The 24,911-nt window shown below is 35.5% G+C and overlaps 1 protein-coding gene across 1 annotated transcript in view; it reads left to right on the top strand.

The window, feature by feature from the left end:
* MAGI2 (membrane associated guanylate kinase, WW and PDZ domain containing 2) overlaps positions 1-24,911 on the top strand; it is a 966,486-nt gene that overhangs the window by 197,217 nt on the left and 744,358 nt on the right. The gene's annotated exons all lie outside the window — the stretch shown is intronic.

The raw sequence follows: 24,911 nt of genomic DNA, 5'->3' as shown, positions 1-24,911 counted from the left end.
GCTTGCCATTTGAAGCAACTGGGTTATAAGAAAATACAGTAAGGCAAAAGGGAAGCCAAAATATCACCTTCGTTACTGATGAAGCTACTATTAGAAAATATGGCTCACATCTATACGTAAGGGGCTTCTTAAAACTGAGCAGACTCACCTACAATAGAGCCATGTCATCTGTGGCTGGTTCAACTCCAAAAGACAAGAGAAAAGGGCATGCTTACACATGCCAGTTTCCCAATCCAGTTGTCACTTTCTGCCAGAGGGAACAATGCTAAGTTAATGTATGTTCCTCTAGATGTAAGTAAACTTTAGGAACAGATATAAAGCATTCCACCAATCTTATCCTTTCTAGGTTAATCAGTTATAATGTTGAGGGGCACCTGGGTTGCTCAGTCCATTAAGTGTCAAACCCTTGATCTCATCTCAGATTTTGGTCTCAGGATAGGCTGCATGCTGGACATGGAAACTAATTTGAAAAAAAAATCTTAATATTGAAATAGATCAACCACCACATACTAACATCTGTCCAGTCTTTCTGATCATGGGGTGTGCAGTTTGCATGAAGTGTATATATCCTGAAGAGCATAAAATTTTAACTAGAGTCAATGAAATGACTGGATTCAGTAATAAATTGTAAATGTATAGCCTGAAATCCGTCCTGCTCTACCTTATACCACCTCTACACACAGACATATTTTTATATTGTCACCAAAGATATTAAGTTATACTTAATCTTATTTAAAGCATTTAGGATAAGAAATAGCACTGTTTAGAACATGAGAGAATGTTGGACACCATTTAGTTAACTGTAGTCATAGACTCTGCTTCTGACAGAACCAAAATTAATGGACTGAGAAAAAGATGCCAGCATGTTGCATATTAAAAGTCAGGGTCACACAGCTTTATCACATCATGGCTCCTGCCCCATCTCTAGATGAAAAGCCTCTGCTGTGGCAGGGCTGCCTCAGCTGACATGGAAATGGGGGGCTCCCACACCTCTATCAGGTGCAGCAAAGGACTATATGGTCCACCTGCCTATTTGAATTAATCCTCCTTAACTCATTTCATCAATCTTTTGTTTCTATCAAGTGAATTCCCTCAGTGTATCACTCATGCCATGAGTTTTCCCAATGTCTCTGGATTTTCACATCCTTTTCCTTTTTTCTGGTCTGTCTTCCTCTTATTATTTTAAGTATTCTGTGCCATAAATGTTACAGTGAATCCTGGGCACGCAGGAAGAGACAAGCATCACACACTCAGAGAATTAGAAAAGGATGTTTATTCTTCACCGGTGCCTGCCCATTGGAGTCATCTCCAAAGCATGAGCCCTGTTGCTGGCCTACTTTTATGTCTGGCCAGCTTCCGATACTTGGAAGCTTTCTATTGGCTGCACAGATGGGTGGGATTTCAGGGGCTCAAGAGAAAAAGAGGGGAGCACTTACAGTGTGCTACTGGGCAGTTGGCTGATCAAGAGACAAGCAAGATTATAGAAGCCAAAAGCATGCAAGGGGAGTATACAGCCTCGTACATCTGGCTGGCTATTTTTTTTTTTTTTTAATCTGCTTTGCTGGCTTTCCTTCTCATAAAGATCAACTCAGGTTGTAGCTTCTCCTTGAAAATGTCCGTCACTGCTTCAGCTCAGTGTCCATTGAACTATCTATTCTCAGAAATGCTCATTTAAAACCATGTATTCTACTTAGTTAATTCACTTAGACCACTTTCCTATTATTTTGAGGGTATTAATCATAACTCCTATAGTAAACCATAAACAGCTCAAGACGAGGACTGTACACTTTTTTTTTTATTCCCTAGGAAGTATACTGTAAGAGGCAATGTCTTTGGCAACTTGACCAAAGTCTAGTGCCAGTTTCCTGGCACCTATTATTGGTGTAATTTCTAGCCAGTTACTAACAAGCCTCAGTTTCTCAATCTGTAAAATTGAGACCAGTAGACTGTATAAAGATTAGATGAGATGAATTGTTCAAAGGACTTAGCATGATACCTGTATCACATTATTCAATAATGTTAGCAAATATTACTACTATTTTTTGGTGAATGTTCATAGTTAAGATGAACTTACTGATGAAGTTATATATATTTTATTTTCTGTAGAAACATATCCAGTGCTCACTTGAGAAATATATAGCCTTCAAGGCTACTCTATTGCCCTATAAGCATAACACTGCTGAGGAAGACCCACTAGGATTCTGAATTCCTTAAAACCCAGAATGATGTAGCTTAGTAGTTCTCAAAGTATGATCTGGAGAGTCCATGGATCTGTGAATCCAGGACTATTTAACACTAAGATATTATATGCCTTTTCACCATCATTGTCTCATGAGAGTACCATGGGATTTTCTAGATGTTTAGTGACATGTGATATTGCAATAGGTTGAATGAAGAAATGGATTTGAAAACGTAGATGTTTTCTATTACCCAGAAATGAAACATGTTTATAAAACATAAAACAGTGCTCCTTTTTTCACTCAATATTTTTGTTTTAGAAAATATTTTTTAAAGTTTCATAAAATATATTATTTATAGTAACAATTATAGTTGTTCTTTTTAGTGAATTAATAAGTAGTTTCACATATCTCAATTATAATATTTAATACTATGAATATTAATAGCTATAACCTACATAAACAAAAGCTCTTTGTGGTCTTCAGTAATTTATAAGACTCCAAAGGAGTCATGACACCAAAATATTTAACTGCTGGTGTAGCTGACCATCCCTGTATTTTAATGGACCAATAATCAGAGTGATTCAATAAATACATGTGCCAAATATGAATTATAATTACATGTTATTTCTGTTTGACTTTCCTAAGTTTATTCTTTCTTAGTGGTATTTCTTACTTCTCTCACCTTCTTAAAAAGAACCATCATGAATTTCATGAAGCAAAATTAAGATATAAGAAAATACTTACAAATCAAATGTAAATATTTCATAGTATCATGGGATTTTGTCATTGATAACCACAAAGTCTTTTGATCTAATGCTCTAACGCTAGGCAGGATTCCACTGAGCCTTTAATAATAATAATAATTATAATAATAGTATTATGGCTGATACTTATTAAACACTCGGTATATGCCAGTCATTGCCCTAAGTAATTAAATACATTATTTCACTTGATCTTCACAATAATCTTTGATATTGATTAAATTATTGTTAACATTTTGTCTATGAGGTAAATGAAGCCAAATAAATAAAGAAACTTTGCCAAGGTAAAAAAAAAAAAGGTAGAAATTAAACTTGCTTTAGAACCCATGTCTTGTCTACATGCAGAACCAAAACTCTTTCACAATAAACATTATAACTTTAAGTAGAAGACTGTTTCTCCAACCCTTGTTTACTGTATTAACGGTTTATTAATATGCAGACTTTTTAAAAGCAAAAATACTTGTTTTACGTTTTACTTCATGTTTAATAACGGCAATGTGTTACTTTATATATCATGGTGATTTGAATAATCTTGCCCAACAAATTAGCTGCCAGTTAATTTTGTGTTCATATATATTAATTACTAATCAGTTACTGTGTAACAAACTTTGTCGCCTAAAACAATAAATGTGTATTTTCTCATAGTTTCTTTGGGTCAAAAATTCAGGGATGGCTTAGATGAAAATACAAAAATAATTCTAGGTCAGGGTCTCAGGTTATTATAGTTGTACAGGTCGAAAATTTTCTGCTATTCTCTTCTGGGTTCTTTGACTGGTCTAATAATTCAATTGATATAAAACAGATTAACAAAAAAGAAACAAAGAAAATTGCACAAGGGAGCCCTATAAAGATATGAAGACTCAGAAGGCAGCCAGGTAATTGAAGCTTATATAACATCCTGAGCTAAGGAAAGGGGCAAAGGTCTGAGAATAAAAGGGGTGGAAAGCCATTTAAGGGAAGGCAGAAGATATGCTTAAAAATCATCTGTGTTGCAGAATGTTTCTTAGGTAAAGAAGTTAACTCTAGTAATAGCTCTCTTTTTGATATAGACTTCTTTTCCAGTGTAAATTCAGACAAGTGATGAGAGGTAAAACATTTTTCCTGAATCTCTTGATTTTGACTGCCTTTAGCTCAAAATCATCCTCATGGCCAAAGTAGCATATTCTGGGGTGACTATTTCTTCTCTTCATTGTCAAAGTGTGGGCCAAGGCTGCTGTCATCTGAATGTTTGATTACAGAATCCACTACTAAAATGGCTCACTCACATGACTGTTGTCTGAAGACCTGCTAAGAGGTCTTCACAAGAGTTTTATCCCAATCTCGCCATAATACTCATGACAAGGCAGTTGGCTTCTCCCAGAGTGAGTGATTCAAGAAAAGCAAGACAAAAACTGTGATGTATCTCATGATTTAGCCTTAGATCACATGCTAACATTTCTGCAATATCCTTTTGGTTACACAGGTCAAGTATATTAAATATACTTGGAGTAGGAATCATCTACTCCAAACTATGAAAGCTATGGAACAGGAATCATTGGGATTCATCTTGGAGGTTGGCCAGCACAATGTGCTTTAATCCTTTTTAAATATATATTTTAGCTAAACTTCAAGTAATGGCCAATTCTGACATTCCAACTTGATTTTCTTATTTTATCCATTTTCTTCCTCTCCTCCATTCACTATTCTCTTCTTCTCACTTTGTGTCTTTTATTTAGGTTTATTAATAGAATTAAGAGAAGTGGAGACTAGAGAAGAAAGACCATGGCTTTGCAATCTTTTAGGCCTAGACTTAATTTCTAACTTTCCAATGTACTGATCTATAAAATTGGGATATTTATACTTACTCTGCTGGCTTGTGGCAGAATTAAATGAGTATCCATATTGTGATAACTCTTCAAGAAATATTAGTCATGTTCAAATCAAATCTCTATCATTTCTTGTTTTGGTTCTTTGAAAAATGCAAAGTGAAACTAAATGTATTAGTAAATACATTTAATATAATGTATTTATTTCAGATTTTTTATTGGCATGATTCCCATCTTCCTACCTAAACATTTACTGCAGCTCCAAGGAGTCAGCTAATGTTTATTTTTCAAGGATTTTTAAAATTTTTACTTGCAGAGTATTCATGGCATTTAGAAATATAATTAGATATAATTCTCACTGTTCTGTTTACATAATGTGATAAGATATCAATATTTTTCCCAATTCTTCATAATATTAATGTGTTTTATGGTATTATAAAATGGCAGAGTCTCTCAGTTTATACTATTATATCAAAGGAAACAAAAAGGTTAATGCCTTTTGTTTCCCAATTAGAAGCCATTTTCAACACTACTACTGACTCAAACTGTACTGAAATACCAGAAACCACAATTTTTACCTATGGACATTTGTTTGACTAAATAATAGATTTAATATATTGCATTTATGAGAATGAATTAGTTAGTATTAGAAAGGGTACTGAATACAATAAATAATGTAATATAACTATGATATAGGAGTTCTTGACTTTAGCATATGAATGAGCATAATTTATACAATTTCAGTTCAATCTGTGATGTGAAATTGGTAACAGGACATGACATAACTGAAGCTTGATGCAAGAATAGCTTTCTTATTCCAAGTCTCAGCTATCACAATTTTAATGCTAAATGGTTTGTCATTTTTTATTAACTGAACATTTTTTCTCGATGACGAACTTAAGGAATAATATAGAATTTTATAAATATTTGCAAATGTTATGTAAATTTTTTGTCACACATAAAGTGGCAATTTTCTTTTTCACTTGGGTTGAATTTACTTTAAAGTATTTGAGTCCAATACATAAATATAAGCCATAAATATTATTCAAAGCATGCTTCAGCATTTCCTTTTTTCTCTTTTCCTGATGTTTCATTAGTGACATTTTTCAAATCAAATTTAACTAATCCTTGGTTCAGTCTCCAAACAGGAAATCAGTTCAGTGAGCAGGGATCTGAATGACAAAAGAACTGCTCACTTAGAGGATGCTTGAAAATAGTTTGGTCATTGAAAAAAAATGCAAGCCTCTGGATTTTTCTGACCTTAATGCTCTGATTTTTTCAGTTCAGATTTAACTGTGAATGAAAAACTTTGAAAAGCCAAATAATCCATCAATATTATATTTGCTAGAGCCTGAGTTTCATACAACATCAAAGTATTTTTTATGGCTTTGATATTTTTTCCTCCCTTAATTATGTTAGCCTTAGATATATTGCATTCAATACTCTTTTCCTGGCTTGCTCTTATTAGCAGTTAACACACTATGTAGACATAGCTAGAATTCCTGACATCAGTTACTCAACCTTTTTTGGCTCATAAGTATGCTAGTGTTTAATTTCAGGCAAGAAGAAAACATACTTTCAAATTGACATGTAAATTAAAGATGATCTGTTCTGTGTAGCTACATGTATATGTGATAAACTATATGTGTACAGGTATATATATATATATATATCTGATATATATATATATATCAGACCCTTTAATGTTAAAAGTCAAAATCAAAATAACTAAAAATTTGGCTTACAAGAAAACAGGTTACATTGAAAAAGGATCACAGCAGTGAAAAGGTCTTTTTAAGATGTATACAGGGCCATCTCACTACCCTGCTAAACGACCTTTGAAGCCTTCTATTTGCATTTAGAACAAAATGCAAACCCTTAAACTTTGCACAGAAAAACATAAATGACAGTCTTCTTGCCCTCAAGGAGACTGTGGTCAAGTTTGGGACACAAGCATTAAACAAATACCTTTAAGTATGTAGTTGTACATTGAGTTAAATGGAATAAAGGAGCATTAAGAGACTCCAAAAGAGGTTAACTTGAGAACCTGAAACTAGATTGTTAGGTCAAGGAAAATCTGAGTTAAGATCTGTGTTTGGGGAGAAGAGCATTCTGGAGGAGGAAAGAGTTGGTCTAACAGCTTGAAAAATGAAGTATCTTGATGATGGCATATCCAAAATGTGTGCTATCATGTAGTAAAATATGTTCAATTTTATTAGTAAGAGATCATTTTTTATTTACTGTTAGACCTCCCTTTCCAAAGGAGAATCACCGAGAACAAAGCCCGCAAAACACAAAAGGAGTTGGTTTTCAGGTTTATTTTAGTCCAGCTGGAAGGCCCCTCCCGAAAAGTCCTCAGAAGAGAGCCTCGCCGAGCCATAGCTCAGGGTTTATATAGGGAGAAGGGCAAAGCCGGTGTATAGAAGCAAGAATTTTGCGGTTAGAGGTGGGGGTTGCTTTACAGTTGCTTGAGGAACATGTTTGTCTGTTCTAATCACAGTGGTCATCAAAGATTTACATCCCAGGGGCTTGCTGGAACCCACAGGAGCTAGGCTGCTCAACCCCTGACCTTTGACCAGAATAGAGTTTGGGATCAAACAATGGTTGGTATTTCCTCATTTGCAAGCCCCTCGCCTTTTGGTCCAAGGGAGTTTTTACATTTACCTCCATACTTCCTCTGAATTTTGTCCTGTTTGGTATATATTAGGTGACCAGTAAATTTAATGAGTAAGTGTATACACATTTAATGAGTAAGTGTATACACAAGTTTAATAGTAACAATAATGAAACGGGTGAGGGGTAATAGTAGCCACCTCACACCAGTGTGAGGCATAAATGAGATCACTCATAAAAGGTGCTGATCTCAGAGCTTGAAACAGAAAGTGTTTGATAAATGCTTGCTTCAAAACAATTGAATTTCCTACTTTGCTCTTGAACTATTCTAAATAAGCATTACAGGAAATGTTGGAAGACAAATTTTACAACTTTTAAGTGAAACAGTCCCTATGTGCTACCACAAAATTCTTATTAATTACTTAAATGGGATGTTATCAATGTATTTTCCTCCCATATATATATATATATACACACACACATATATATATATATATAAGCTTAGTTTTAAATACAATTCTGAAGCTCTCTTATTCATCTTGGCTCTGCTTTTGAAAATTAAACCTAATGTTACCAAACTCCAAATCCAGCTGCCCTTCACTGAATGGCCAATACTCAAGAGATACTTTTGGATTGGAAAGGAATTTGAATTTTATCCTGGAGGCCAGTCACCTGGGGGAAAAAGCAGATTGTTTTCCAAAAGCCAATTCTGAGGTTTCTGCCTGGCCTAGGAGTTTTTAAAGGGGTGTACGATAGTTGTTCAGTAACAAGAGTAAATTATTCTGTAACATTTCTTAACTGTATGCAGACTTGATGGTGCTGACTACAGACATTATATCAGTGCTTAGAGGCTATGCAAAGGGGTCTGTTCCTTAGTGCTTAGGGGTTGGGCAAGGGGGTCTGGTTCCTGTTTTGTGAATTCAAGAGTGCTCTGTTCTAGTCTAGGAAGGAGTGAATGATTTATAGTTAAAGGAAGGTTAGTTACACAGGCTAAGGGTATTTGCTAATGGTGAAAGACTAGTAAGTTAGCTGGAAGACCCAGGTAGCTTCACTAACAGTTTTATATGTGAACACGAAATCCTTGCCTTCTGATTATTGAAGTAGGAAGCTCTATTCTTCAAATCAGGCAATTTGCTATTTATTTATTTCTAAATAAAACTATTAAAATTTGTGTTGCTGAAAGAAAATCTGTTTAGGAATTATTATTCTCAGTGTTTAAATCTCTCACCAAATGGTAAACAAAATACCCAGAAAGATACATTTATTTTTCTTAATGATCACTTGAATGAATTGCCTAAATATGATCAAACATTGTCAATCTCTTCGGTTATTAAAAAATGAAACATTGATCCCCTTAGACAAAATCAAAATATGTTCCATACTTTCTATAAAATCATGTTCTTATAGGTCATTTGTATATTTCCTTGATGTGCCTAAATCCAGTCCCTTCAACCAGACAATGCCATTCATGATTAGGTAAGTTTAATGTCTAAACTTGAAATCCTAAACCAGCATCTTGCAAATGCCTGCTATTGGTCACAAAAACTGAACAAGGAAGTATGGATGGCTCAAAATGAATTCATTACTTTTATTAAGAAAGTGACATAAAGTGTTACTGGATAAGACACAACAGAATTATTTTCATGTATTAGCGACAGAGAAATGTTCCTATTGTATTATCACTTTTAGATGGAAATATGAAAAACATTAAATGTTAAAAATAAGATAAAAAGTAAAAGTGTAATAAGCAAAATAGTTCTTCCATTTTTGTCCTGGGACAATGATATAAAAGCATTCCTTATCTGTGAGAGATTGCTAGTGACCAGTAATATTCATGTTCTCCTTTTCTTCTTGGGCACAGAACAATTGATTCCAGATAATGGGCTATGAGCTAAAATGATGACCATTTTCAAGCCTATCCCATTAAGTCTCCACCTGAATAGGGAGGAATATCAAGAACTTAGAGGAACACATAAGATAAAAAGCCTGGATCCCTAATTGACCACACAAGCCAATCCTTCCTCCCCACTCCACCCCTAGGCAATCCTTCATGCCAACCTATCTATAATGAACACTGAGGGCAAATAAGCTTCTGTTGCCTATTTCCACTGATATTTTGGGGCTGTTTCTTATTAAAGTTAGCCTATGCTGAGCAATCCAATATACTAATGAATTTAATTTAATCAGAGAATACTATTACTGAATTTAATCAGAATCCATGAGAATCCAAGCTTGTAGATCATGGATTCTGGATAAATTAAATAGTAGTGAGACCTTCAAAATGTTTATTGTAGAAAAGTTGATCATACAACAGAGCTACTAGGGACAAGTTTAATGGAATTGCATATAAACTGTTAAGACTTTACATATTTCTCTGTAATGGAAGGTCTATTTTCAGGTGTTTTTTTTTTAATTCAATTTTTCTTTGAGAGAGAGACATAGAGAAAGTGAGAGTGGCAGAGGGGCAGAGAGCGAGGGAGACACGGAATCCAAAGTAGCCTCCACGCTCTGAGCTGTCAGCACAGAGCTGGGTGGGGGGCTTGAACTTACAAACCGTGAAATCATGACCTGAGCCAAAGTCAGACATTCAACCAACTGACCCACCCAGACACCCCTCAGGTGTTCTAAACAGTAAAATAAACTCTTTTTACATAAAAAGAATGCTACTTCCAATCACTGTGCTGTTTCATAGCATATATTCTTCACAGACTGGAATACACAGGAAATGTACTATGAGAAAAAAAGCTAATCCCACAGAGAGCTAGTAACTGGCAGAAAAAGCTCAAACCCAAAATACTTGAGTAAGAAAGGCAGAAAGCAGCAGCACCACATGACTTTAATCAGCAACCTGAAGCATATGGGAGTAAAGCATTTCCTAGAATATAAGACTTCCTACTTTCAGACTGAAATTTAAGGAAGAGCCAAAGCAGAGATGTGCCCTCATATAAGAAGCAAACATCATTCCTCATATTACACCTATAGAGAAAACAGTGATTAAACACACAGAAGAGAATCCAAACTGGGACAAATCTTTCTCCTAAGATACATAGGTTAAGCATTTTCACCACTTCTGTAGAAAGGGAGAAAGAAAGAGCAGAACCCATATGCATTACTTACACTGTTGTATATACAGTGATATAGAAAATATTCTCTTTCATAAGTGAAGCCTCCGCCATTTTCAGTGAAATGTTTTGATGTTCACATTATGTTCTGAATTTAGGGCCCTCCCCTGCTTCCAGTATGCAAAGGTCTCAAAAAAGGCCAAACCAGGCAATGCTTATGGAATTCTATATTTACAGTGCTTCTTTCTGCCAGTGTGCAGTCACTGGATGGCCATTTTTACAGCTCTTATCAACAACCAAATCTAAGCCCAATTGTTGTTCACTGCCTGTGTCCTTGGAACTATGGCATGTGAGGTGCATGTTCAGCAAAACATGAGCAAGATATAAAAAGGACCCCCACAATGACAGATAAGGACCTGTCCTGAGCATAAAGAATAAATTTTAAAAGTCACTGCTGTTATTAACCCCCACCAATTTTATAGCCTCTTTAAAGGGGCCTAATTTGACATTCTGGCAGTCATTCATGAAACATGGAAATTCAGTTGGAATAACATTACCTATGCTTTTTTTCTTTTGGTCTTCTTGAAACCTAGTAACTCTAAGGAAACAGGATGTTTGACATATGCCTTCATAATTCATCTGCTAGGCCATACTGTTAATATCTAATCTATGGTTTTGCTCAAACCATATTTAGGTTTGCCCTGTTGGAGTAAGAATGAGTAACATGAGCTCAGCAAGAGCACTTTGCATAGCCTTGTGTCTGCCCATTTTCCTGGGTACAGGGAAGAGAATTATTCTTTATATAACTTTGGTCTCAAAATATCAAAGGAAGGCATAGGCCTTTCCCCACTGTGATGTGACCAAAAGACTGTGGCCTATCATTCAAAATCTACTATGAAGGCTAAAGTTTCCTAAGATCAGTCTCAAAGAATAAAAGAAACAAAGTGGGAAAAAAAAAAAAAGAACAAACAGTAGGAAGACCTTGCTGCCTATGAGGCTGATTCTGGGCCCATAACTTAACAAGGAGAAGCTACATGTACGTGAATGACTAATGAATCTATTTACAAAGAAATGAAAATTCAATAAACAACTCATTTTTTTTCCTGTTTTGCTTAATTTTGTTGTTGTCAGCCTGATAAGAATACCTCGTGTCATGGAAGTTTTTTCCATTCGAGACAATTCATTGATTGAATTGACTAGTCATTTATAATGCTGGGTTGATACAAAATTGGATGATTGAAACTTCTTCAGAGTAATTTCCTGCATAAGATCAATCGATGATCACAGAAATGCATACAATAGTTTCCACAACTATTTGTTGGCTTCTTGCTAACCCAGAATGCAAGCTGTAGATATACTGCATGGAAACAATTACCAAAGGTGAAGAATGAAGTCTCTCCCTTGGTCATTTAGGCTGTATTGTAACAAACAAATTGTTAAATATTATAGTTCATTTTTATATCCTCACCACTTACCTAAAAGGAAAACTGGACAGAAAAAATAAAAGAGCCACTTTATATCTTGTGCCCCTGTATGAATCTGGCCCTTTAATAAAATAATATCTATTTTTCTGTAAATTCCTCTGGAATGTTTATTTACAATTGAAATTTGTTAACTGTGACAGAAAATTGTTAACTGGCTCTTACTTCACCCAGAATATTATTTGAACTACTCAGGGCATTCTCCTTTTGGACAAAGATAGACTGGTTCTCTGAGACATCTCCCTTTGCCTGATCAGCCTCCCCTCACTTCCAACATTAATATACAGTCCACTGGGTTTGGACATGATCTCCTAAAAACTATGCAGTTTAATTGGATAAAACATGCCTGATGTTAAGCAAAGAGGTAACTAAAATACACTTGAATATTAAAAACATTTCCCTATAAATTGATAATAAATACTCACTAGTTAATGCAAGTGACTAATAAATCTGAAGTTTTTTATTTCTATTTTTATACAGCAATATTACTGAAATGTTTGAATGACACTTTTTATTAGCTGTCACATCTCTTTTATTCCCTATAGGATTTTATTTTTATTTATTTATTATTTTTAAATAGTTTATTGTCAAGCTGGTTTCCATATAACACCCAGTGCTCATCCAAACAAGTTCCCTCCTCTATGCCCATCACTCCCCTANGATGCTGAGCATCGTTTCATGTGTCTGTTGGCCATCTGGATGTCCTCTTTGGAGAAGTGTTTGTTCATGTCTTCTGTCCATTTCCTCATTGGGTTGTTTGTTTTTCGGGTGTGGAGTTTAGTGAGTTCCTTATAGATTTTGGACATTAGCCCTTTATTTGATATGTCGTTTGTGACTATCTTTTCTCATTCCATTCCGTCAGTTACCTATTAGTTTTACTGATGTTTCCTTTGTCGTGTAGAAGCTTTTTATCTTGGTTAGGTCCCAATAGTTAATTTTTGCTCTTGATTCCCTTGTCTTTGAGGATGTGTCAATTAAGAAATTGCTGAGATGGAGGTCAAGGAGGTTGTATCCTGCTTTCTCCTCTAGGGTTTTGATGGTTCCCTGTCTCATGTTCAGGTCCTTTATCCATTTTGAGTTTATTTTTGTGTATGGTGTGAGAAAATGATCTAGTTTCATTGTTCTGCATGTTGCTGTCCAGTTCTCCCAGCACCATGTGTTAAAGAGGCTGTCTTTTTTCCACTGGATACTCTTTCTCGCTTTGTCAAAGATTAGTTGGCCATACATGAATTACACTTTTTAAAATGCTTTTACACAAATAACAAAGTACTAGAAACCACAGAAATAAGAAAGTGACATCTGCTTTTGTACCTGAGATTATAGCATCACAATTTCTGAAGTTGAATTCCAGGTTTTCTGTTGATCGACTTTCTGGAATTTTGGATCTCTAGAACTTGTTCATAATATATTAAAAGAAAAAAATAACAAGGGCGTCTGGTTGGCTCAGTCAGTAGAGCATGAGATTGTTGGTCTTGGGGGTGTAAATTCAAGCCTCATGTTTGGTGTAGAGATTACTTAAAAAACAAAATCTTAAAAAGAGAAAAAGAAAGAAATAGAAAGAAAGAAAAAGAAAGAAAGAAAGAAAGAAAGAAAGAAAGAAAGAAAGAAAGAAAGAAAGAGAACAGTCAGATAAATGTCAACTTTGACTCCATTTGCTTCTAGACCCCAGTTACATGCATAAGCAACAGAAGCCAACCCCCTATTTCCAATAGTTTCAGAGTTGTAAATTGGAGTTTCATAATGGGGAAATTTATTTTATTCCATAAAACACAAAAATTGATCATTAAAGGAAAGTAAATGCAAATATGTGATGTTTATACTTTCTTATGCATGTAAAATCAAATTATCTTGAAAAACAGGATCCAAATATTCTTTTAGGGGAGGCTTTTGGATTTTTAGTTTTTGTTTCTTTTCCCCTCAAGAACTGGGCTAGTAAAGGCTTCTTAAAATAAAATCAGTAAAATCTAGCTTGAATAAACTATCTTCTTACCTAGTAAATGTCTCTGTGGCAAATAGAAGTATTTTTCATTTTCAAGGACATTTGAACTACTTCCAAAATTTGTGTTATCTGTCTCAAAAATTTTCGTTGACAATTTTATGACCATGAAAGTCTTTGAATGTTAAATTATGGGTGGGGAGGGGGAAGGGCAGTTTCCATGGTAATCCCTCTTCCGTAAATGTCTCTTGCTCTTCCACTTCAATAAGAGCTTTATTGCTGAGCTTCTGAGAATAAATGAAATTCTTAGAATATGGCTACCAACAAGCTCAGCTGAGCCATAAACCCAACATCAGCCATAATCAGTGGGACCGGCAGAGCATGTGAGTCCTCATTGGACCCAGTTCTTAACCACTTGTAATGTCAAGTTTTGATCATTATCATGTTCGGTCATGGAGACCTAGTCAGTATCACGAAAGTTATAAAGTGCATAGGTCACAAGTAATAAATTGGAAGCCACCCACACTTTCAGAATATCTTATTATTTTTTGTTTTTGATTGGCAAGTAGTGTCTAGTTATATTATATGATACAGCTGTTTTAATAAGTTCAACTTCTAAAAACTAAAATCTAGAACTGCAGAGAGAAGATACAGCAGATCTGGTCAAACTCCTGCATGAGACAGAAGTCCCGAAAAGATGTTCACTGATCCTGTTAATGAATATTAGAATATATTTCCTGAGGCAGGAAATATATTTTATATTCCATTACCAACTAAACAACTGTACTATTCTAGTTTTGGGCCTTAAGCTCATTCTACTGATTCAACATTAATCATTATTTTGGCTCTTATTTTGAAAAGTAAACTTTTGTGATATTCAAATATGGTATTAAGAAAACAACGATCTTATTCCTTTTCAATATCAAACTAATGCTGAATTTTTTATCAAATGAGTTTTCTAAATCTGTTAAGATGATCACATTTTTTCTCCTTTGCCTTATTTTTATGGTAAAATTATATTAATAGATTTCCAAATATTGAGCCAGATATCTGTCTGTCAGAATAGTCTAGATTATGCTGTAATAACAAACATCCTTTTATCTCTGCGATTTAAAACAGGGTCTCTCACTTGGCACTATTGACTTTTGGGGTTGGGTAATTCTTTGTTGTGGGGGGCTTTCCTGCACATTGTAGCATATTTAGCAGCATCTCTGGCCTCCAACCCCTACATGCCAGTAACACACACCCCATATAAGTTGTGGCAACTGTAAATCTTTCCAGACATTCATTGCCAAATGTTCTTTGGGGGTATATGTGTGTGGAGAGGAGGTGGTTGACCCTAGTTGGGGGTTTTAAAACAGTGAGGTTCTGTTTCATTCACAGTACTTGTCCATCAAAAGTTAGTAGGAGGCTTTCCTTTAAACCCTTCTCTCTGGGAATGCAGGCTGATACAGCTGCCAGCATCTGGAACTTGGCTGGACTCAGTGCTGGAAGGATAAAGAGAGGTTGTACAAATTGCATACTGGTTCTTAAAACTTTTGCATGTAAATGATTAATGACAAATCCACTTTCATGAGTATGGACAAAGCAAATCATGTGGCTATTCAAAGGGAACTGGGAGGGGTGCTTGAGTGGCTCAGTCGGTTAAGCTTCAGTTTTTCAGCTCAGGTCTGTTCTCACAGTTGTGGGTTCAAGTCCCAGGTGGGGCTCTGCACCCACAGTGTGGACTCTGCTTGGGATTCTCTCTTTCCCTCTCTCTCTGACCCTCCCTCTCTCAAAATAAATATGTAAATATTAAAAAGAAAACAACAACAACAAAGGGAACTGGGAAATGTACCATTGCCACAAAGACAGGGAGCCAGTTATATTGCTGGTCTGATATCTTAACATTAGAATATTACTTTAGAATCTTTTCTAAAGTGTAAATTCTAACTCAGGCCTATTTTCTCAGGAAGAGTGTAAACAGCACACTGCATGTGTAAATTCCTCTCATTTAGTCTGTTTTGTTGTTCACACCTACAGACCTACAGGGTGATTGTATTGAGTTGATGTATTTTTTTATTGCTCTTTTACTCTATATGAATTACTTCTTTTTTTTCCCAGTTAACCATGTACACTTGTGCAATTCACAGTAGTGTATCAATATTTGTGGGTTTAATTATTTAAACAATGTGTTTGAGAGATATAAAAAACAAACAAAACAAATCATCAAAAAGGCTTCAGAAGGAAATCTAAATCTGTACTTAATGGAATAACTTTACACTTAAGTATGTAGAGTTCAAGTTGACAGGTTGAGAGTGTAGACTATAGCCCTCCACCCCTCTGTAACCATAACCCTCTTCCCACACTTGTTTCTGGTCTGGGGCTCCTTGCTTCTTCTGTTGCCCATTGATGAAGTTCTATAGTTGTGCCACTATTGTGAGCTCACCTATTAAAGCATGTGGCTGTAGATAATTATAAAAGGTATTGTTCATATAAAGTAATGCTAACAAAAAATATAAATTGTAGAGGTACCTGGGTGGCTCTGTCGGTTAAGCATCTGATTCTTGATTTCTGCGCAGGTCATGATCTCACAGTTCATGAGACAGAGCCCTCTGTCAAGCTCTGTGCTAACAGCATGGAGCCTGCTTGGGAATCTGTCTCTCTCCCTCTCTCTCTGCCTCTGCCCTGCTCATGCTCTCTCTGTCTCTCAAAATAAATAAATAAACTTTATCTACCTATATATCTTTTAACTTTATATCTATATAAATAGATGTATCTATATAGCTGTATATCTATATATCTAATAAATTATATAGGGAAGGAGAATAATAATAATTTTCCCAATTTATGACAGATCCACAGGAGAAACTTTTAATTTTGTGTGTACAGGAGCCCTAAAGACATGAGGCTCAAAGAAGTGACTAAAACAGGCAGCTTTCAACTTTGTAAACCAAGAAAAAATAAATCTGTGAAGAATTGACAAGACAAAAGGGGTTTGAGCTTGAGGTAGTGCATTAGTGAGGAAGTAACAAGGCTTGCTTACACATCCTTCTGGGCCCAAATTCCCTGTCTCTGGTGATAAGGATGTCCTCTTTCCTCCTGGTACAGGGAGGATATGTTTCCTCTTTTCAGGAGGACAAAAGAAGGTCAGAGTGTCAGAGTGTTCTTTTGTATACCTGCTGTTTCTTAAGTAACTTTAATTTGGAATAGTCAATATGCCAACATGGCATATTTTGGGGTGGCAAACTCTGATGCCCTGCAATTGTAATTACATTTTTATAATATTTTAGGGCTGGAAAGTAGAAATGTAGGGTAGACAAATAACATTTCCTGTTTGGTTGTTATGTAAAGGTTTTATGTGATCAGTGATCCCCTGTATAATCTCAGGGATGTAATGTTATCAAAAGTTTATAAATAAATAAGTCACTCAAAGTTGCACAGCCAGCAAGGAATAAAATCTGCATTCAAATTTAGCGTAAACTTGCTCAACTTCCCATATTTCTTCTCTAAAATTTCTTACAGGTATTATAAACAATTGGGGCTTATTCTTAATGACTGATTTTACCCTAGATACTATAGGATTATCCTTTTTTAAGAAGTTATAATAATTAACAAATACTTATTCGAGGGTAAGAAATATGTATTCACTATGGAATATTTACTTATTTATTTTCAGAATAATATCCTCCGCTTTATTTTATTTATTATTTTTAAAATTTAATTTATTGTCAAGTTGGCTAACATACAGTGTATACAGTGTTCTCTTGGCTTTGGGGGTAGATTCATGTGATTCATTGCTTACATACAGCAACCAATGCTCATCCCAACAAATGCCCTCCTCAGTGCCTATCACCCGACTGTGGAATATTTAGAAAAAACAGAATTATATAATGTAGAAAAAAATTGAGCAGAAATCTGTCCATGAAGAGGTAATCATTGTGAACATTTGGTGTAAAATTGTTTGCATATTTTTTTTAAAAAGGGATAATTTTTCATGCTCTAAAATATGATTTTAATAATGACATGATTGTCCAGTTTAGGAAAGTGCCATAGTAATTTAACAGTCCCTATTTTTTTATTTCTAAAAGGTGGCTATTAAAAATAATGTTATAGTGACATCTTTATATACAGCTTTTGGTCCAATTCTGTTTTCTGAGGATAAACTGCCAGAAGAAAAGATATGTAATCTTAAGCTTTTGACACAGAGTCCCACAATATCTTACAAAAATAGTTTACTAAATTATATTATCAATAGTGCCTGTTTCTCAGCAGTTTCTCCAATATAAGGAATATTAAATTTTATTCCTTTCAAAGGTTGCTAATTTGAAAAACAGAAAATGGTTATTTTGTTTTAATTTGCACCTTTTAGATTATTGGAAAGTTTAACTTTTGTTTTCCTTTTTCTTTTTTTCTTTTTTCTTTTTGGCTACTTTTATCTCCTATATGAGTTGCTTTACTTGCCGTTTGGCCATTTTCTTGCTATAGAGGACTTCCCCCCAGACGCTTCTACCATAGCAATATATTTGGACTTGTTATTTTCTCCCAGCACACCATTTTTTGCCTTCCAGGACAGCAGTTGATTAACATTTAGAAAATCACAGCTTTTTCTTAGATTACCTCATCTAATCTCCTGGTTTTATAGATCATGAGAATATAATGCCTACAGTCAGGCTATTGGGTTGAATCAAGTTTAAATAATTGAGCCTGCTGTGTGACTTTAGGCAAGTTCCCCAGGCTTAATTTCTGTTTCTGTAAAACATACATAATAATTTTTATCTTATGAGACTGGTGTATATGTTACCTGACATAATAAGTACTCAGAGTAAGTACTTACTTATTCTTGTATTATTGTTAGTCTTAGTATTATTAAGTATGATGGCACTGAGCTCCAGGAAAGCAAAGTGATCTGTTAACTAATCTTCATCAGGGATCTTCTTTCACTTTTGTGCATTCTTTGTCCTTTGTTATTCTGCTTTTTTGTAGATAGTGCCTAACCTCAAGGGTGGGATTCTAATAAGATAAATAAATAATGGAGGTGGTATTTTTAAAGGAGTGAGATATCATATCATGTCTCAGATAATACCAAGTAAGGCAGCCACTCTTGTGCCTGTGCATATGGTTGATTCATATATTTAGCTATAACATCTTACTTACTACCTAGCAGGCTTCTGATTTTTAAAAGACACTCAGAATCACATGTAGAAATATCAGTTTGACAAATTTAAGTACCCAAAACAAACTTAAATAAAGCATAAAACAAACAAAACCCAGGATGTCAAGAATTAAGATTGCCAGAAATAAGAAAATATGCTTTTTTTTTTTTACTGAATACGTGATATTATTCTAAGTGATCTTTCTGTTTATCATCTTTCTATCTTTTGATCACTCAGCACCTCTGTCTATCTAGAGATAGAAATGTAGATGTATCTCCTTAGGTACAGTTCCATATTTGTAATTGGTAAACAGTTTGTGTGTCTATTTCTGCCTTTCATGTGGGATCTGCTTATAATGATTTTTCATTAAAACAAAAATGTATCCTGTACATGACGAATGTGTCCATGTTTTGATTTTTGTAAAAGACCATAGGTAGATTTTATGTGCTAAACCAAGAAGGGTTAGAAAGAGTCCTTGTAGAATATGCAAAATGTTTGAAGGGTAATGAAGTCATGATGGCAGTCAATATCACTCATCTTCCATGGATTTTAAATCTTCACTGAGAAAGCATATGCCAGTAAGAGGAAATTATTGGCTATTTAGATAATTGAAGTCAAATTTAATGGATTCTGCTATTAACCAAAATTGAAGGATTTCTTAAGTTGTTTCCCTAAGATGAACAAAAAATAAATCAGATATGTTTGTGAGATTTAGGTAGCTTAAATTAATGTTTCTCATAACCATTTTATCCTAGTTTTTTATTCTATGTAAGTCTTAGAGAGAGAATGGTAGATGACTAAGAGATTTTTATCCTTCAGGAGCTTACAATAGAGTGAAAGTATTTTTTAAGTGAAAGCAGGCAAATGAATAAAATATATAAAAAACAAACTGTTATCATTGTTAGGAAGAAAACCAACAAAGGGCTGAGATAGAGGAAATACAGGGAACCTACCCTAGACATGATGCCAGGATAAATGTGGAAATGCCACTGAGACCTCACAGACTGCTACAGAGGCAGAAAAACCACACCTTACATGGCTTCCTGGAAGGAAGGAGTTGGATTTTATGTCAACTGCAATGTGAAAGTCTTGAAGGGCTTTAATCAAGGGAGTGAAATCATATAAGGATACTGCAAGGGACAGCATAGCTCTATTCAGACAGTAAGAGGAAACAAGACTTAAATGAGGTTATTAGTGGGAAGCCTTCCCCAAGGGAAAAGAGAATCCCTGAATAGAAAAGTGTGAAGTGTAGCACTTTCCTAGCTTCTTTCTGAGCCATGAAAGTCAGAATTGGATTATACATCTATGAGTCATATACATTAGACTGAATTATACTCAGAATTTTTTTGAGGGTAATGCAAATGAAGAAATGAAGAGAATAGGAGAATGCAGAGAAAGGGTAGTCAATAGCAAAATGAAGGGAATCTGTGAAATTCTATACAGCTGGAAGTTTCCTGCTCCCCGTCCCCACTTCCCCACCAAAAGCAAATAAAATGGATATGATGGATGGTGTAACTGAAAACTACAGGAAAGATGAAAGTGCATTTTGATTGGTCTTATACCAGAAGATGAAAAGTTAAGAATCCGGAATAGGTTAAGTTTTAGGAATACACTGGTGATAAACATCCACAGTGGAGAAATTCTTCTGTATGAAGAAGGAAGGAAGGGAGGCAGGGAAGGAGGAAGGAAGGAAGGAAGGAAGGAAGGAGGGACAGAGGGAGAGAGGAAGCGACAGAGGAAGGAAGGAAAAACAGACAATGCCACACATACATTTCCATTACTATTTTGTGTCTGAATGAGGTAGGGAAGGAAATATACAGGCTCTTCTTTTAGTAAGGCATCATGACTTGATTCCATGAAGTGTTAAGAACACCTGATTTTATAGATTTAATGATTTTATTACTCTAAAGGTGACCACTGCAGTGCAGAAGCTTATTCAGGTCCCTCAGAGTACATCAGTGCCTTGACATCACATAGAACTTCTGTATTCTTAAATGAAGAAAAGACAAAGAGACAGAGAATGAAGAAACTGATAGCTGACTTGGTTATAACTATTTTTTAAGGAACTAGAAAACAAAATTGATTGAGACTTTGGGATTTATTTTGTTTATTTTTAGTGTTAAACTTTTATCATATAAAATGTCAAACATATGGAAAGTAAAGAGACTAGTATAATGAATGCTATATAGCCACACCCTGTTCTACCAGTTGTCAACATTCTGCTATCCTTTTATCATCTATACCTCTGTCCACTTTCCACACCATCTTGATCACTATTGTTTTTTGTAACTTGAGAGTTTAAAATGTGTTTCTCATGTCAATACAATGTTATTTCTTAACAATGGAATGTTATTACATAAGAGGATATCATCCAGCATTAGTTTATTTAAGACTAATGTGAATTTTATAGTTTTGGTAGCTGTAGAGGTAAAATAGAAAAATCCTTTTTTGTCTTGTTTGTGTTTTAACCTGATTAAACTTGAAAACTAAATGGTCTACATCTTTAGGAAAAGTCTTAGACTGGGAAGGTTTGAGGATCAGACTTCTAGACTTGTGCTCTTCTACTAACTATCCTTGTGACCATAACTGCTCTGTGACTCAGTTTTCTTATGTTAACTTGAGATGACTGTGCCACTTCGCAAAGTAGGCTCATATTCCCAAGTAGTTTATATTTCTCTTTACCAAAAAATAGACTCTACACTTATCATCTGCTCAGCAACCGATCTGCTCTCAAGGCATGGTTCAAAGTTTTCATACTGTTGTTGGATCCAATTTGATGCAATTTAACCAATACTTACTGAGGATTGTTTATATGTCAGGCACTGTTGACATACAAGAGAGCAAAACTGACCCATATCCCTAGCTTTGTAAGCTTTCATTTCAGTGAGGTGTCATCTAATGGAAGGTGAGATGAGATGAAAGAGGTGGGATGCTCAGCAAGCGTTTCAGCTTAGAAGAGAAGTTTGAGGGACGCCTGGGTGGCTCAGTTGGTTAAGCGTCTGACTTTGGCTTAGGTCATGATCTAACAGTTCATGGGTTTGAGCCCCGCGTCGGGCTCTGTGCTGACAGCTAGCTCAGGGCCTGGAGTCTGTTTCAGATTCTGTGTCTCCCTCTCCCTCTGACCCTCCCCTAGTCATGCTCTCTCTCTCTCTCTCTCTCTCACTCTCTCTCTCTCTCTCTCTCTCTCTCAGAAATAAATAAAACATTAAAAAAAAGAGAGAGAGAAGTTTGAAGGGGCGCCTGGATGATTCAGTCAGTTGAGCACCCAACATCAGGTCAAGTCATGATCTCACAGGTGGTGGGTTCAAGCCCCATGTTGGGCATTGTGCTGGCAGCTCAGAGCATGGAGCCTGCTTCAGATTCTCTCTCTCTCTCTCTCTCTCTCTTTCTCTCTCCCTCTCTCTCCCCCCTCTCCCTCTCCGCTCACACTCTGTCTCTCTCGGTTTCTAAAAAATAAATAAAAATGTTAAAAAATTTTAAGAAAAGAAGATAAGTTTGAAATCAAGATGGAAAAGAATGAGGAAGCTGGCTGTGTGGATATCTCAGAGAAGAGCCTTCTAGGCAGAGGGGGACATTGATAACAAAGTCCCCATGGTGGAGTCTACCTGCTGGTTTAAGAGCGTAATGAGGAGGCCAGTGTGGCAAGAACCAGGGAACAATGAATGAAGCATCAGGTATTGGGAGCAGCCAACAAATTGTGAACGGCTTCATAACTCATATGATGACGTTGGTTTTACTCTCAATGAGATGGGAAGCCTTTGGAGTTAAAACAACCTGATAGGTTTTGATTTATGTCTTAAGGTCTTCGGTATGGCTGAGAAGAGAGCAGAAATGAGACTAGTTAGGCTACTGCTATCATCCAGATTAGACATGAAAGTAGTTTGTTGGTATGGGAGTAGTGAAAAAGGGTTAAATTCTGTGTCTTTTATAGGTACAGCTGACATTTACTTTGGGGAGTGTAAGACAGAGAGGAAGCAAAGGTGATATCAAGTGCTTTGTTTTGTTTTGTTTTGTTTTGTTTTGAAGTGTACCTGGGCTCTTAGAGCTGCTATTGACAAAGAGGGAAGAGTCTGTTGGGGCTTTGGGGTGTGATAGTGCTTAACTACCACCTCTAATATACCTATGTGATCCACAAATATCCAGTAGCCCCTCTCTGTTTCTCTCCACCTGCCTCACTACCTTTCTGCTTCACCATTTCTCTGTCTCTCTCTGTCCCACAATTCACAATGTGTAGTTGTCTAGATTATGAAATATCAACCAGGGCAGTCTCCAGCATAATTTGCAGAGAGTGAAAAAGAAACTCTCCTTTTTTTTTTTTTTTTTTGTCTTTTAGTGTTACACCATATTGTATTATCCTTCAAGTTTTCTCTAAAACTACATAAAGTTTTAAAATTGGAAGAGATCATAAAGAATATTTTGTCCAACTTTCGCTTTATAGGTAGGGACACACAGCTCAAATGAGTTAGATGACTCACCTTAGAGACAGGAAAGAGGAGAAATAAATAGCATGACTTTCTCAAAAGCAAGAAGTAAAGATGTAACCATGAGAAGAGCAATTATGTGAGTAAATGGCATAGTTTTAAATCCCAAAAAAGAAAACAAATAACAGAGTACAAACAAAAATGTTATATATATGCCCAGAGAGGAAAAGCGAGTGGTATCAAATGAAGTAGTTTTGACATGATAGCAAAATAGACAATTCATTGTGCAAAGCTTTTAACAGCTTTTCAATTCAATAGTTGTTTTTTTTTTTGAAAAAAAATACTAATCTGCAATTTCTTCTCAATACCTCTTTTTGTTTTAACCTTTATTTATTTTTGAGAGAGAGAGACAGAGCATCAGTAGGAGAGGGGGAGAGAGAGAGGTAGACAGAGAATCTAAAGCAAGTCCAGGGCTCTGAGCTCTCAGCACTGAACCTGACACGGGTCCCAAACTCACAAACCTTGAGATCATGACCTGAGCCAAAGTCTAGCACTTAACCAACTGATCCACCAAGGCGCCCCCTCATTAACACCTCTTAGGACTTTTCCAGATTTGTAGAAATTAAAACAGAACACACAACTTTATTCTGTTGGCCTATAGTATAAAAGTGGTTTCTTAAACAAAAGTATTTAATACCTGTTTTGTTTGCTAATTCGGACTCACAGAAACCTAATTTACTATTAAAGAATCTAACTTGGAACTGTGGCACTTGAGTGGCTCAGTCAATTAAGTGTCTAACTTTTGACTTTGGCGCAGGTTATGATCTCACATTTCATGGGCCCAAGCCCTTGGTCCAGCTCTGCGCTGAGAGTAGAGCCTGCTTGGGACCCTCTCTTTCTCCCTATCTTTCTCCCCCTCCCCTACTAGCTCTCTCTCTCTCTCTCTCCTTCAAAATAAATAAACTAAATATATATATATATATATATTACTAGAAGCAGAATAAAATTAAAAACATCCCTCTTATGTGAACTTTTATCTATTTTCAAAATACTTTAATTAGTATTTTCCAAAGTTAAATGATAGCTTCAAAATCGTGTTGTAACGAAGCTCTGGGTTGAAAACTATTATTTCCTTGGCTAGTTTGAATTTGTGGGTGTACTTTACATTCATGAACATATATGTAATAAATAAATGTAAGTAAATAAATGCCAGTAAAGGGTGATATAAATACTTTCCCCCCTAACTTTACTTATATGCATGAAGAAAAGGCCTGTTTATCTTAACTCAGGCACATGCTTGCCTAGATAGAACCTTTAGAATGATACAAAAAATAGTTAGCTGTTGCATTATTTAATGGAAAGGAAAACAAACAAACAAAACTGGCTTCCACTTAATCATATCTGAGCTTCAGTTTTCTTATCTGAAAAACTGGAATTATCATACTTGCTGTAGTTACCTGATTGGTGATCATAATGACCAAATGAGATGTGATACACTGTGACAGTGCTATTAGTAT

Source organism: Crocuta crocuta, unplaced genomic scaffold (assembly GCF_008692635.1).
Source record: "Crocuta crocuta isolate KB4526 unplaced genomic scaffold, BGI_CrCroc_1.0 scaffold396, whole genome shotgun sequence".
In the NCBI taxonomy this organism is placed as follows: domain Eukaryota; kingdom Metazoa; phylum Chordata; class Mammalia; order Carnivora; family Hyaenidae; genus Crocuta; species Crocuta crocuta.
This window is presented reverse-complemented; position numbering and strand designations above follow the sequence as displayed.